The 14,444-nt window shown below is 36.7% G+C and overlaps 1 long non-coding RNA gene across 3 annotated transcripts in view; it reads right to left on the bottom strand.

Moving 5' to 3' along the window:
- LOC102675579 overlaps window positions 1–14,444 on the bottom strand; it is a 71,371-nt gene that overhangs the window by 53,066 nt on the left and 3,861 nt on the right. For all 3 annotated transcript variants that reach the window (XR_004151869.1, XR_004151868.1, XR_004151870.1), the window contains exon 4: window positions 14,210–14,295. This is a non-coding gene — a long non-coding RNA (uncharacterized LOC102675579). The remainder of the gene's footprint in view (window positions 1–14,209; window positions 14,296–14,444) is intronic.

Genomic DNA, 14,444 nt, shown 5'->3' with positions numbered 1-14,444 from the left:
CTTTTCCTGAATTCCAAAAAAAAAAAAAAAAAAAAAAAAGAAAAAGAAAAAGTAAAATTAAAATTACGTAACGAAAATTTCCCTCCAACCTGCCTTTATCTTCGAATAATCCGATAAATAATCGACGAAACGGACAGCTGTGGGGGAAGGGAAAAGAAAAAGAATCTCTGATGGAAAATATATATCGTTATTCGATGATACACAAGTTGCTCCCAATGCACGTCGCGTCGCGACTCTCGGGCAAGAAGAAAACAAGGCGCAAAGGGGACACGAAACTCGGTGAAATTCGCATTACGTATTACATAGCGATGAATCCGATGCGTCTTCGAAAGGTAACGAGGAGTGTGCAGGTGTGCAGCAACGAAATGATCGGCTGTTGCACGATTAGACGCATTTCCCGCATTTATTTACACGCAAGACTAACTAAGCCGACCCACGTAAGTGGTCGAAAGGAGGATTTTTCTTGGATTTCGCAACGGTGCCCGATTTCGATGCCGATGTATCGTTGCGTGCGTGTGTTATCGTATGTGTTTCATCGGGAGAGAAATACTTTGATGTTGTTCGCTAGTTTTTAACGGAGGATTGGCGTCTTTTTTTTTTTTTTAAAGAGGAGGAAGAAGAAGAAGAAGAAGAATTGTAACGAAAATGGAAATCTGTAGATAGATTAGTTGGATTATTATGAGAGAATAAAGGGTATTGAGAAGAAAATGGAAATGGAATGGAAGAAATGGAAGAGTTACGGAGATGGAATAACACGACGGTTGGCCTGGTGGGGCTTAATCGGATGAAGAGACCGACAAACTGGACGTCCTCTCCAGCTTTAGAGGCATCGACGTATGCGACAGCTAATTTCGTTATTCAAGTCGTTATACAGTCGTCCAATGCTAGAAATTAAATTTTTCTCGAAACAGAACTCTTTTTTTTTATGCTTTCGAACAGTCTTTCGAAAAAAAATTCTTTCTTCTCTATCTGGTATAAACAATGGATACATTTTTCGTCGAAATAATTTCATTATATTGTTTTCTCTCTCTTATATTTGTAATATTGAAGTTAAAACATGTACATTGAAGAATCATAAAAGTAAGGAGCAAGATTAATCGATTACTAAAAAACTGAACGATTTCTACTAAATAAATTACAAAAAGTTTTCAATTCTAAGAAATATTAAACAATTCATCCGCAAATATAAAGAAAAGATATATATATAAGACTTTCCAACCTTACGTATATTTTTTCCCCATTTAAATCTTCTCAAATTAAAAAGATCTCTCACCACATTTTCCTCCAAACTCAAACGGTTTCAAGCTTCGATCGACAAACTCCGCTCATAAGTATTCTATAGTTGTGAACAGAAACCGAGTTACGAACAGAAAGCGACTCTCGATCTTTGGAAAGAAAATTTTTTTCCCCAGACTCGAATTCGAGGCCAATGAAGAAGCATGGCGTTTTTTTTTTCTTTTTTTTTCTCGAGAGAAAAACGTGGTTTTTGCTATTCCAGAGAGGAGAGAGGAAACAGAGGGAGGAGAACAGAGACGAGAAGAGATGGCAGAGAGGAGAAGCAATGCTAATTCCTAGGTCCGAGTTGGGAGACTCGGAGAGGTTTCCCACCTTTTACGGTTTCCCTCTTCTAGACAGCACGGCGGCCACTCGTCTGTCAACCGTTGGGGATGATAATGATTTCGTTTCCAACAATTCATCTCCCCTCGATTAACGAACGACAACATTGGGATAGGAATTTTCGTGGAATTGAGAAATAGTTGTGAAACGCTATTGATTACACTTTTCAAAGATTGCCTCGAAATAAATAAATTCACTTATCATCATCTTTGAAATTGGATTTATTCGTTTTTTGAAGTAATCTTTCTTTCGGATAATTATAGTTTTTAAAGTAGAATAGGATCGTAGAATTTTTATTTTTTTAAATGAATCTAATATTTAGATTTAAATTAAAGGAGATTTGGAAATTTTATGTAGAAGAACGATTTTACCACAGAAAAATATCTAAAAAACGAAATAAAATAAGAGATGTCGAAATAATTAAATTTTCTGAATATATTAATATTCAAATATTCATTTTTTTAGAAAGTAGTTTTATCTTAATAAATCAGAATTATAACCGATTGAATGCAAATTTATTATGCAAGATTGGCCAGATTATAATCTTTGCATCGATCATCTTGATAAATTAAAAAAGGAAGAACGTGCAAAAATTACGTCGTCGTTTGTTAAAATAATTTTAATTGAATTACACCGGAAAAAATTCTCGATTTTAGATCAAATTAATATAAATAACGATAAATGGCAACAATTGCAAGAATGATTCTTTAATTACAACGAAATATGAAATATATATTTTCTTCTTCCATCCGTGCTTTTTACTCGATTTTACACAAATCATCGATAACGCGAGTAACGCGAGAGCTGAACACGTTATCGGTCTTGTAACGCTAGGACGTAATATCAAACGAAATCGATGACGAGATAATGGACGCAGACAATATGACGTCGAGTGCTGAATATAAATCGTCCCCGAGCAAGAATGTCCGTGGATATACACTTTGGCTATAATTCTGTGGAACGATTTACGAATAAAACTGCAGGTTTTATTGAAACCACGCGACATCTGTCGGAGAACCAGCAAAATGGCGGATGGCTTGCCTGATAAATTCGTCGCTGTATCATTTTTTTTCTTTCTCTCTCTCTCTCTTTTCCTCCCTCTCTCTAATTTTTCGAATATAAATTATAATCGAACGAATCAATTTTTGGATTCGATCCAATTAAATTTTATTTAACGTTATTTTGCAAATTTTGTGAAAAAATGTTTTACAAATTGGAGAAAGGGATATGCTATTTTTTCTCAATTAAACAAAGAATCAAAAAAATATGAAATTCATCATTGCATCGAAAAATTCCTTTGTAATTGAAACTCATCGATATTGTGTCGTTTATATCGATTTATTAAATGATTATCACTTTTTTTTTTATTTAAGAATATCCTTTTTTTTTATTAAATGATTATCACTTTTTTTTTTTATATAAGAATATTCTCGAATCGATCGTTACGAAATTAAGATATGCTCTGTTACTGACAGTGCAATTCATAATTTTCTCCTGTGCCTGTTTCTCGATCGAGAAATATATCATTTTATATAGTCTGATTAACGTCGCACCCATTATTGGCAACTCGCGAATTGCCATCTCGACTTGGTCTCTGGATAGAACAGTGGTTCTCCAATTCATTAGATCTTATGTTCCTCAAAATAATCACGTACAATTATCTTTAATCTATTTTCCATTGTAAATGCAAAAGGGAAAAAATCTTTCTCATTCAAATTCTGATACTTTGTTGAGACGAATCTAAAAACTTCATCTCATTTTTTAGAAAAAGAAAAAAAAATATTGATATTACACACAAATTATTATTACTATTTAATAAATTCTTCTCTCTTTGGAAAAATTTTCCAACAAACTTTATCTACTCTGTGTTGAAGGCAAAAATTCGATCCCAAAACGAAGACGTTCGACGATGGAATTGTTGTGAAAGTCGAGATCCCTGCTCATCGAGAACCACTATCCGTTGTTTAGCAGTTGTCATTTCGCGGATGGTAGTCGCGAGTTACGATGGCAATACGGGAAATGCTACACTCATCCACCCTGGCCAGGCAGAACGACCGTTACATCGCTGTTCTCTCTTATGCGCCAATGGTCAGTCGTGGAAAAAAATAGAAAATCTTACCGATGGATACCGGTAATTTTCATCGACCCATTATATTATCGATTTCCCTCTTTCGAGAGGCTGTGCAACACTAACGTTAATTAGCCATCTTGTGCCTTTAGCGAAAGGAAAGCCTGGTCTGATTTTTTATTTTTATTTTCTTCTTTTTTAATTTTATTATTTCGCGAATTTGCAATTTTTCATATCGAAACACGAGATTGAATTCCCTTTGGAAAGTTCTTGGAAAAGTAAAAACGCAATTTGCCTCTTTCGAATTTCACAGATCGCTGGGGAATCTGTGAGGCATCAATGATCCGTGAAACCCAGTTTTTCAGAGCCGTGATCCGAATAAAAGTAAGACGTTATAATCTTTCAACGATATAAGAACACTCTTCTTTTCTTTCCAAACTGATGAATTAATAAAATAAATGAATTCACAAAGTGAATTCATTCTCGTTATCGCAATAAATCGAAATTCAAATACCAACAACAAGTAACCCGTCACAAATTAAAGACTCGAATCGATTGTGTCTTACTAATTCGCAAGAATTTTTAATTCTCCCTTTCCTTATTACTCGTGCAAAAGAATCTACGGAAAAAACCTTCAAAATTCCAATTGTTTTTCGTTTTCTATCCCCCCCATGCTCGAGTTTCCCCAGTTCTTTTCGGTTATCGCGCGTGCGAAGAAACGAAAAAAAAAAAAAAAAAAAAAAAAGAAAAGAAGCTCGCGTTATCTAAATGCACGTAACGAAGATATGTATTGAGTTCAAGAGATCACCGGATGGTTTAGAGGTTCGCCTGCCGCGTGATGACCGGAAGTTGGCGATACCGTAATGTTCGGGTGCCGGAAGTGGGGCTATCCACGTGTGCTACAGAGACGAAACGGAGGACCGAGGGGAGGGGCAGAAGGAGACCGATGGTCAGTAAGGTTGGAGACTTTCTTAACGAACGACTCAATAAATCGATCACGTAAAAGAAACTTATGCGCAATGGTTCTCGAATATGTACGATGAGTATTATTATTATTATTATTATTATTATTAAAGGACACCCTTTAATTTTCAGAGAAGATGATTTTGTAATCGTTTATCGTTTATCGGATCGTTCGTGCAATTGAGGGGAAATTCATTTTTCAGAAAGAGGTTTTAGTTGTTTGTCATCAGCTCGTCGATTGCTTGATAAAAATTCTAATTCTCTAATAAGGATTATCGACGTGTTGTATATTGGAATGGAACAAGAAAGATTCCATTACGAGTCGTGGATATTTAAATTTATCGCGAATATTTTTGTGGAAACAGAAGATTATCTGGAGCTCCATTCTTACTCTTCCATCTGTATAAGTATATATATATATATATATATATCTATCAGGACTTTCACGACTTTCACGAGTTAATCGCGTAGGAATAAGCCATCGGATCAAATCTCTACGATAATCTCTCCAATTTTCAAATTGGAAAAAAAAAAAAGAAAAAAAATTGAGAAGAAATTTTTGACAATTTTTCTTTGAAAAAATTCGAAGAAGAAGGTATAAAATTATTTCGAGAGGAAAATCGAAACAGAAATAGGGAATATTTCGAAGATTGGATCGCAAGCTTTTTCCTCCCCTCCCAACATCTCCTCGTCTTCTCGAGGGGCATCTTCCGATTCTAGCCGACGATCGAGGGAGGGAGAGGAGGGGGGCTCGGTTTTAAAATGATCTTTTCCCCCAAGGCCACCGCGTGGTGGCTAAAAACACCCTTCCCCCCTCCCCTCCCCCTCGTAATCGAGAAAGCTCCGCTTATAAAAGCGTGGCGGAGTGGCCATCGACGTGGAAGCGGCGTCGGCGGCGGCCGATCACGATCTCACCGCATCTAAAATCACCCGGCGGTCCTCGTGATTGTATTAATTCACTTGACAGAATACAGAATACGGGACGCAGAGTGTATACAGATGCGGCCGGGTTGCCGGTGTTGGATGTGGTTGTATTGTCTTCTCTCGGCTCCTTTCTCGCATTAGCATAAGAATTCAGCGTGTACATGATCCGCGTATCAATCGGCGTCCCGGTGAATCAAGACTTAAATCTTGCACCATGATCACCCGGCCGACGCTCGAATGTTGAAATATCGTCATCAACGATTGGAAACCAAGCGGGGAGAAGGAGGGAGAAGGAGGAGGAGGGGGAGGAGGAGGAGGGGGCACCCAACCGTTCACCCAGCCGGTGATTCTCTCGCGGGGAGAAGCTTTCTGGGAAAGGGTTATATGGAGGCCCGCGTTGCGAAACGTGTCGGAGAAATTTGTCATTCAACTTTTTGCTCGTTTTTTTTTTCATAGTTTCTTATTCTTATTCTTATTCTTATTTTTGGTTTTGGGAGTTCTTGGGAGGAAGAAGGGAAAGGGGGTTTTTTATTGAGCTGAATTTAAACCCGTTTAGAGTGGTGGATCGAAGAAGAAGATGGTGTATCTTCTTGTTGAAGTTTAATTATTTTTAATTAATATTCTGGGTTTATTTCTATCAGCTGCGAAGCAGTTCAAGAGGTCGCAAGATGCTTTGTATCAGTTTCATTTTACCTTTTATCATTTTCGAGGAGTCCCGATTTCTCAAATTTATATCGAGCCAGTTCCAGAATATTAAATCGAAAACCTTCATGGTTCAGCTCGACCCGAATCGGGCACAGTTTATGAAGACAAATTCGAAAAGCGTCGTTCAAACAGAATGATGAAGCTGCACGTTCGAGATTCTAACGGGAGAGACAATAAAATCGCTACAATAAATTGAAATCAACTTCCTGACACCAACTAAATCCTTTCATCCCCTAACAACCCCCTCTTCCATCCACATAATCTCCCATCATTATCAATATCCTCTTTTACCGTATAGATCTCAAGTTTCGTCAACTTGTATCAATTCATCATAACATTAATCTTTCATTCGTGCCTCCAAATCCAACAACCACTTCTAAAATTCGTTGAATCTAATTCAAAAAAAAAAAAATGATGGAAAATATCACGGCGCAATTTTACGAAGAGCAATCTGTCCGAGTGCGCATGGTGCACCAGTTCTAAACGGAATGGAATGAAGAGAATGGATTGGAAACGGGGACGTTGGATCGATCGAAATGGTCTCAGGACGACGAAGGAGGAAAGCTGGGTTGTTTTCTCTTGCAACGAGGAAGATTGAAATGGCGGGAGAGCGGGCGCGGATGTGCAACACGGCCAACTGAAAGGATCGACGATCCATCCACAGTGGCTCCAGTCCCAAGAACAGAAATTGTTACGTGCCCGCTCTGTCGCCGTGATCCGAATGCTCATGCGTATCGACCGCGGTCATCTAGCGACGAGAGGACAGACAAGAGAGTTCCGTGGCGTGGCTCGAGCGGAGAGCTTTCTTCGACGCGTGTGTGTACACGCGCGCGTGTGAGTGCCCCCAGGTGAAGCACACACGTACAGGGTGTTTCACCTGCACGAAGCGATGCATGAAGCGACGCAACGACGGTGTAAAAATGAACTATAAATCTAGAGTGAGATATATATCCTCATTCTGGAAGAGCAACGTTTTATGAAAATTTAAAAGTCGAGAAGACTCTTCGAGACTCCGTCACTTTTCTACGCAAATTTACGAAAAGATCTATTTCACATTTGATAACAATTTCAACCTAGATCTCCTCCCTAGATCGAAATTTCTTTTCTCGAGTTTAAATATTTCTTTTCCACCGATGAGATCCATTATCCAAGGAATCATCATTAGATTTTTCGTAACAATCTCGTTTAACAACTCCATATATCTAAATATCCAATCGTTCGTTAAATCGAAAATCTCGATGCTTAAGAGGAATCGGTAAGAAAAATTCCATTTTCTTTCTTTCGCGTATAACGATTCTCGATCGTTACAGGACACCCTGTATCCGCACGCACGGATACAAACACGGATTGTTATGCTGTGTTGTAGTTGGCGGGACGATGAAATCCGTGCTGGTAGAGAGCGCGTGCACACGAACGAGCTCGTCAAAGGCGATTGTCCGTCCACGCGGAAGCAGAGCCACCGCTCGCGAGCATCTATCCCTCGATCGCCTCTCACTCGCAGAACACGTACACCTCGTGTCCCCGTACACGTTCCTCAGGCTCTTCTTGTATGCCGGTATTTTGGCGGCGGTGCGTGGATGTGCCAGTTACCTCCGCCCCGCGCCGCCTCTGCAACGTCCAAATTATCGAATAGGAGAGCCAGCGACGACCATGCTTTCGCGACGAACATTCCAAGGAGCGAGACGCCTCGAACGATGACACGATGAATGGTGAAAAGTAGTCTACGTGCGATGCCTCTTCGTGTGCGTTATTGGGCTGGGTTGGAGGCTGCTTGTCTGGCGAGGACGGGTTGGACGATTCTTTTAGGCGAGTATTCTCGCGACGATGGAGGATCTAAGCATCGTTGATGTTTTGAGCTTTCTAATTCGAGATTGGAGGTAAGGATCGATTGGATTTGTTCTTTTGACGAAGATTTGACGACAATTCTTGGTAATAAATATTCTTGCCATGGATTTAACATGAATTTTGAGTTTTTGTAGTTTTTGTAGTTCGGAAGTTAGGTTAGGTTTAGAGGTTAAAGGGATCTTGATTCGTGAGATGCTTCGATATTTGCCGATTGTCTTATTAATATTATTAATATTTTTTCGAGATGTTATGCATTTTTAATGCGAAATTATTATTTTATTATTGAATTAAGTAAAGAATTCCTTGATTAAATTACAAACCGAGAACGAGTATATTTTTTTACGCGTTATCGATTCATCGTGCCTCGAATTGACCCACCTTTCTCGTCCAACTAAACTTCTAAAGAAAACGATAAAAGAAGACTTCAAAGGAAAAGCGATCGAGACGCAGAAGAAAAGAAAAAACATCTCCCTCCCATGACTCAAACGATTTCTAGCCGGCTAATTACGCTTCCAACTGGTATCGTACGGGATCTATTTTAAGCACAACGTATCTCGGGTAACGTTACGCGGGCTGGAAAAGGCCATTGAATACCGACAACTGGATTCCAATTTTGCAACGCGTGCAACGCTCACGTATACGGGTACGGTGGCTAATAAATAGTAAGATCACAAATTATCGACTAATGGTAATGATTCGTTCTTTAACCCGTTTAAACCTCGAATGGTTCAATATCGTAACTCGTATCGTATGATCGTAATATTCGATCAATTTATCCCATATAAGAGAAAAATTTAAAAAATTTTCTTGCAATTATATTATAAATAAGAATAATCAATTAAAGAAAACCCCTTTCAAAATTAGAACTAGAACAACACCATCTTGAAACTTATTCGATTTTTGAAACATCAAATCTTTCAAAAAAACCTTTCCAAAAATTGATTTCTATATAATTCCATATGAAATTTATACATTGTGCTTTATCATCTAATCGTGATCAATTCACAACAAATCTACAAACGTAGATAATCGATCACGTTGAATACTTCACCCTGTATAAAATCCATCTAATAATACCTAATTCCACGAAGTTTACGCGATCCTAACCTTAATTGTCCCACGATTATCGCGCAACTGGAACCAAGGACGGTGTTACGCGCAATAAACGTATTATACACAGATTGTTTTAATTCGATTGATCGGCGAACGGGTATGGAATAAGGTTTATGAATGCGGCTGGCATTGTTGCCGTGGGTGGGTACACCGAATATGGCCGCGAGTTGGAAGATGAGTGTGGCCGATCGAGACGATGCCCGGCGAATAAGGACGTGACGTAGTTATATCCTCGCGTATAAGGAAAAGCGGATTCGCTGTTAATAGTCAATATGCATTAGAGAAACAATGAGCGGATCTTCGTGCCGCACACGACGACAGACCGCGGGAGGATGTTGGCCGGAGGAGGCGATCCGGCTCGCGGACACCTTCTGGAAATTTTTTTTACGACCGGGACGACTCATCGCGGTGTCCTTCGACGGGGAAGCACTCCTTCCTTCGAAACGTTTCGATCGATCTGTCAACGTGATATCTGTTGTTTTGTTTGTCGCGCGATCAAGTGTCAAAAATAAGTTGCAAATAATGATAAGTTTTTGGTACGATTTATGATTGTAACGGAGGGTCTAGGAAGGATCTAGGAGATTTCAACCCTTTCTTTCGTTTGTTGCGAGATTAAGTCCTGGAAGTAATAATAGACGATGGATTTTCGAATCTTCGATTTACGAATGAGATTTAACCCTCGATTAACCCTCAGAAATTATAAATAATGATGAATTTTTGGTCAAATTCTCAATAATTTATAAACGTAATGTAGGTCTAGGAATGAGATTTCAACCCTTTCTTTCGTTTGTTGCGAGATTAAGTCTTGGAAATAATAATAGACGATGGGTTTTCAAATCTTCGATTTAGGAATGAGATTTCAACTCTTTCTAATGATATTGTCTGCGCAATTAACTCTCAAAAAGTATAAATAATGATGAATTTTTGGTCAAATTCTCAATAATTTATAAAAGTAATAATAGACGATGGGTTTTCGAATCTTCGATTTACGAATGAGATTTAACCTCGATTAACCCTCAGAAATTATAAATAATGATGAATTTTTGAATTCGAATTCTCAATTTATAAACGTAATGCAGGTTTAGGAACGAGATTTCAACCCTTTCTTTCGTTTGTTGCGCGATTAAGTCTTGGAAGTAATAATAGACGATGGGTTTTCGAATTTTCGATTTACGAATGAGATTTCAATCCATTAACCCTCGATTAACCCTTATAAATAATGATGAATTTTTGAATTCGAATTTTCAATTTATAAACCTAATGCAGGTTAATGTAAATTAACGGAGGATCTAGGAACAAGATTTCAACCCTTTTCAACTTTCTTTCGTTTGTTGCAAGATCAAGTCTCAGAAATTACAAATAACGATGAATTTTCGATATAATTCTCGATTTATAAATAAATAACATGGGTTTAGGAACGAGATTTCAATCCTTTTCAAGAAATAATAATTTTCGATCGATGTTTTCGATTCATTTATTGAATCGAAGATTACATTTTTTTACAGAAATTATAAAATGATGAAAAATAAGAATTAATTAATTTTAATGATTGATTAATAATGGATAATTATATAAATTTACAGTCAAATCTCAATCGATGAATGTAATGAATGAGTATTTAAGAATGAGAGTTTAACTCTTTTTCAGTGATATGATTAATTCGTTGCATCAATTACAGTAATTAATTTGTTATATAAAATGATGTATATAAAGTGATCAATGGATTTATATCGAAAACTTTCGAGTATGCACTTGAGAGATGAGATAGATTCGAACACTTTGTAAGGAAATGAACAAAACAGTATAATATATACTTTCAATTATAATCAAAAATCTTAATCAAATATCAAAATTTTATGAACAAATTTTATGAATTTTATGAATATATCTGCTCATATAAAGATTTTTATTGTATAATTCCTTCCTCGTAAAATTCTCGAAAATTATTATATTAAATCTTGATTATTTAAATGATTCATATTACATTTACTATTTCATTACAGATATTCCTTAAGTAATTAAACATCCCAAATTGAAATGACTTCCCTCGACATGTTCAAACCTTCAAGGACCAAATCAACGGTAAAAAGGAATATAAAGATGAATAAGAATTGGGCTTTGAAATTTCACACGATTATTAATCAATTTTATAATCGTATTTTTTCTCAGAGAAAAGAAAAACTGTTTGTTTATTTAAGAAGAAAAAAATAGCAAATAATAATTACTGTAAAAATGACATTATTAATGTTTGATCAAGATATCGATCATTGATAACTGATATCTTAATGTTATTAGTGATATCATGACGTCAATTCATTAAAAATATGATTTATAAATCATATTTGCAAAAGCAACAACAACAAGTCTAAAATAAAAATAAAAGAAAAAACAGACGTGCAAATATTTTTAATTTATCATAAATTTCAATATAATGTATATGCATTTTATTAAAACAAACAAACCATCACTTTTTCCCCCCTCTAGTACAAAATTCTCACAAGATATTTCCTTATCTTGTCCCAAGATATATTTTAACATCGTTTCATCGAATTCTGATACGCACAACACGCGCAATTTCATTTTTTAACCCGAATAAGAGAAGAGGATCGAAACAAGCAAGGAATTCAATTCAATAATTCAAATAATTCACGCGTATTATAATAATTTAAATCAAAATATTCCTAACCTTCCTCTTACTCGAATCTTATAAATCACGAATCTATAAACTGCAACAATATTTAATCGCAAGAAAATTAAGATCGTAACGAATCGACCCGACTCAAGGATTAAACGAGGAATCTATCTAAGCGAACAAGTGCATTCGAATTCGAATCGATTCTTATCGTTTGTTTAGTAACTCTTACACGTGTCGTCTTATCGCCTCCAAAGATAAAGATTAACACTGAACGCTATATATAACGAAATAAAGAAATACAATCGAGATATAATAATCCTTAACTCTTTCCCCCATTGCAGCGAAGGAAGAAACAACTCCAGGAAGTTGTCGAGGCGATCGAGAAGAGGAAAAAAAAAAAAAAGAAAAAGAAAAAAAAATGGTAGAAAAAGGCGTACGGTAGAAGAGGTACAGGAAGAGGGTACATGGAGGAACCCGTGGAGGAATAAAAGATGCGAGAGATGTCTCTTTGGTAGACAGTAAAAAAAAAAAAAAAGAAGAAGAAGAAGAAGAAGAAGAAGAAGAAGGAAGGGAAGAGAGGAGATAATTGTCCGACGAGGGGGGCATTGAAACGGAATTATCGAGAGGGCGGAGAATCAAAGAGCGAGATGGAGCGAGGGAGGAGAGGGAGGAGAGGGGCGAGAAAAGCGAGCCGTGTATACAGAGAGGCACGGGAAAGGCTAAGTAGGGAGGGGGAGGGAGGGCAGATTTATCGGCAGAAAGGGGAGAAAATGGAGAACCGACGGGAGAGGAGACGATGGTGTACGGAGAAATCGAAGAGATGAAGGGAGACGTTCCTGGTAGCAGTGGAGGAACGAAATTTGAAACGATAAATCGCAATGCAAGATAAGGACGAGACGAGTAAGTGTAAACCGTGAGAAACGGAATATATATTCAAATATATTGGAGATGCAAAGAAAGATATAAATAGATATAAAGGAATGTAGAATGGAAATAGTAGGAAAGGAAGAAAATTGTATGGAATATGAATAAAGAGGAGAAATATATACGAAGGAACAAAAAACAAAGGATGACTTCTCAAAAGAAAATGTATGATAATAAAAAAAGTAAGTGAGAAAATTTATACGTAAAATTTCTATATGTGATGCTATATTTAATTAAAGTCCTGCTCCTTCTATTTTTTTTTTTAAATCTAGATCCTCGAATTAATAATAATATTAGCGTACAACGCGAGTTAATAAATTCGAAATATCTTTCTCAAGCTTTCGAAAATTTCACTAATAACAGTTACATCAATTGTGCAAGACTTGTGCAACACCCGTTACATTAACTTCAATACTATATCTCTCCTTCCCCCTTCGAGGGAAAATGGAATTTGTTTCACGCGAGAAGAAAATTTCTTTTTAACAAGGAAACTCAAATTCGAAGTGAACGTGAAGTACGCTTAAAAAAAAAAAAAAAAAAAAAAAAAAAAAAAAAAAAGAAAAGAAAAAAAAAACGATTGTTCCAAAAATAGCAGGGCCGGAGAAACTCTTACACAACAAGAGCACCTAAAAATACGTATACCGATAGAAAGCAATCGTTTCTCCGAATAAAGATGCAAAGGAATGAAAGATGACGAGAGAAGGAAGAAGCGTTGTTGGTTGGTGGTGAAAGAGAAGGCAGGGCAGGTATTTTCGAATGCGTGTCACGGATCGCTACGAAATCTCGGATTCTATTAACGGAGAAATTATAACGGATTGACGGACGCAGGGAATGGATGCAAAGACGGATGGACGGAGAGCCGCGAAAGATTTCTCTTGAATCGTAAATACCGATCAGTCGCTTTACCGGTTAGGGCCCACGTTGCATTTTAAACCACTTCCCGGTGCATTCGCGAATTGTGGCCAGAGCAACGTGATGGACAAACGGGAGGAGATTGTCGTCGTCGAGGTGGAGAAAAGAAGAGATTTTACGAGGCAATATGGACGTGGGGGAAATACGTTTGAACGTCGCCTCGTTTTGGATAGAAGAGCAATAAAGAAAAGTCTCGTTTGAGATTAAAAGCAAGGTAAATCTGATAAGATTCTGTCGTTTTCTATAGATAATATGTGCTACAAATGATTTTTTATAGTTTTATAATTATAACATATGGCATAAGTAATTATCAATATTTCTAAATTTATTTTATATATTTGGGATTGAATTCACGTATTAAATGAATTTTTATATAACAATAGAACATAAGTGTGTTCTATGAGTTTTGATCCGCATAATGTATCGAGGCATGCATTTCAATTAAGCGTAAAGCAATTGTAATTGAAGCTTGAAAGCAGAGAGAAAGAAAAAATTCGACTCACCATGTATAGCGTGCGTTGATATTTCTATAACTTTTTCTTTTTCTTCTGTAACCTCTTCCTCTATTCTCTTCTCTTCATCTCTCATTCTGCAAATTATTAAAGGATTAAAAATTATTAAAGGTTAAAAATTAATTGTTGAAACATCGTTTAGAATGCAATGTATATTTTTAAAAGTATTGTTATTTATTTGCATTGCAAACACAATGTAAAAAAAGAAGTAATTAATGATTTTACG

The sequence above is a fragment of the Apis dorsata genome, unplaced genomic scaffold (genome assembly GCF_000469605.1).
Source record: "Apis dorsata unplaced genomic scaffold, Apis dorsata 1.3 scaffold_59, whole genome shotgun sequence".
Lineage (NCBI taxonomy): Eukaryota > Metazoa > Arthropoda > Insecta > Hymenoptera > Apidae > Apis > Apis dorsata.
The sequence above is the reverse complement of the archived record's forward strand: the minus strand, read 5'-3'. Positions and strand labels throughout refer to the sequence as shown.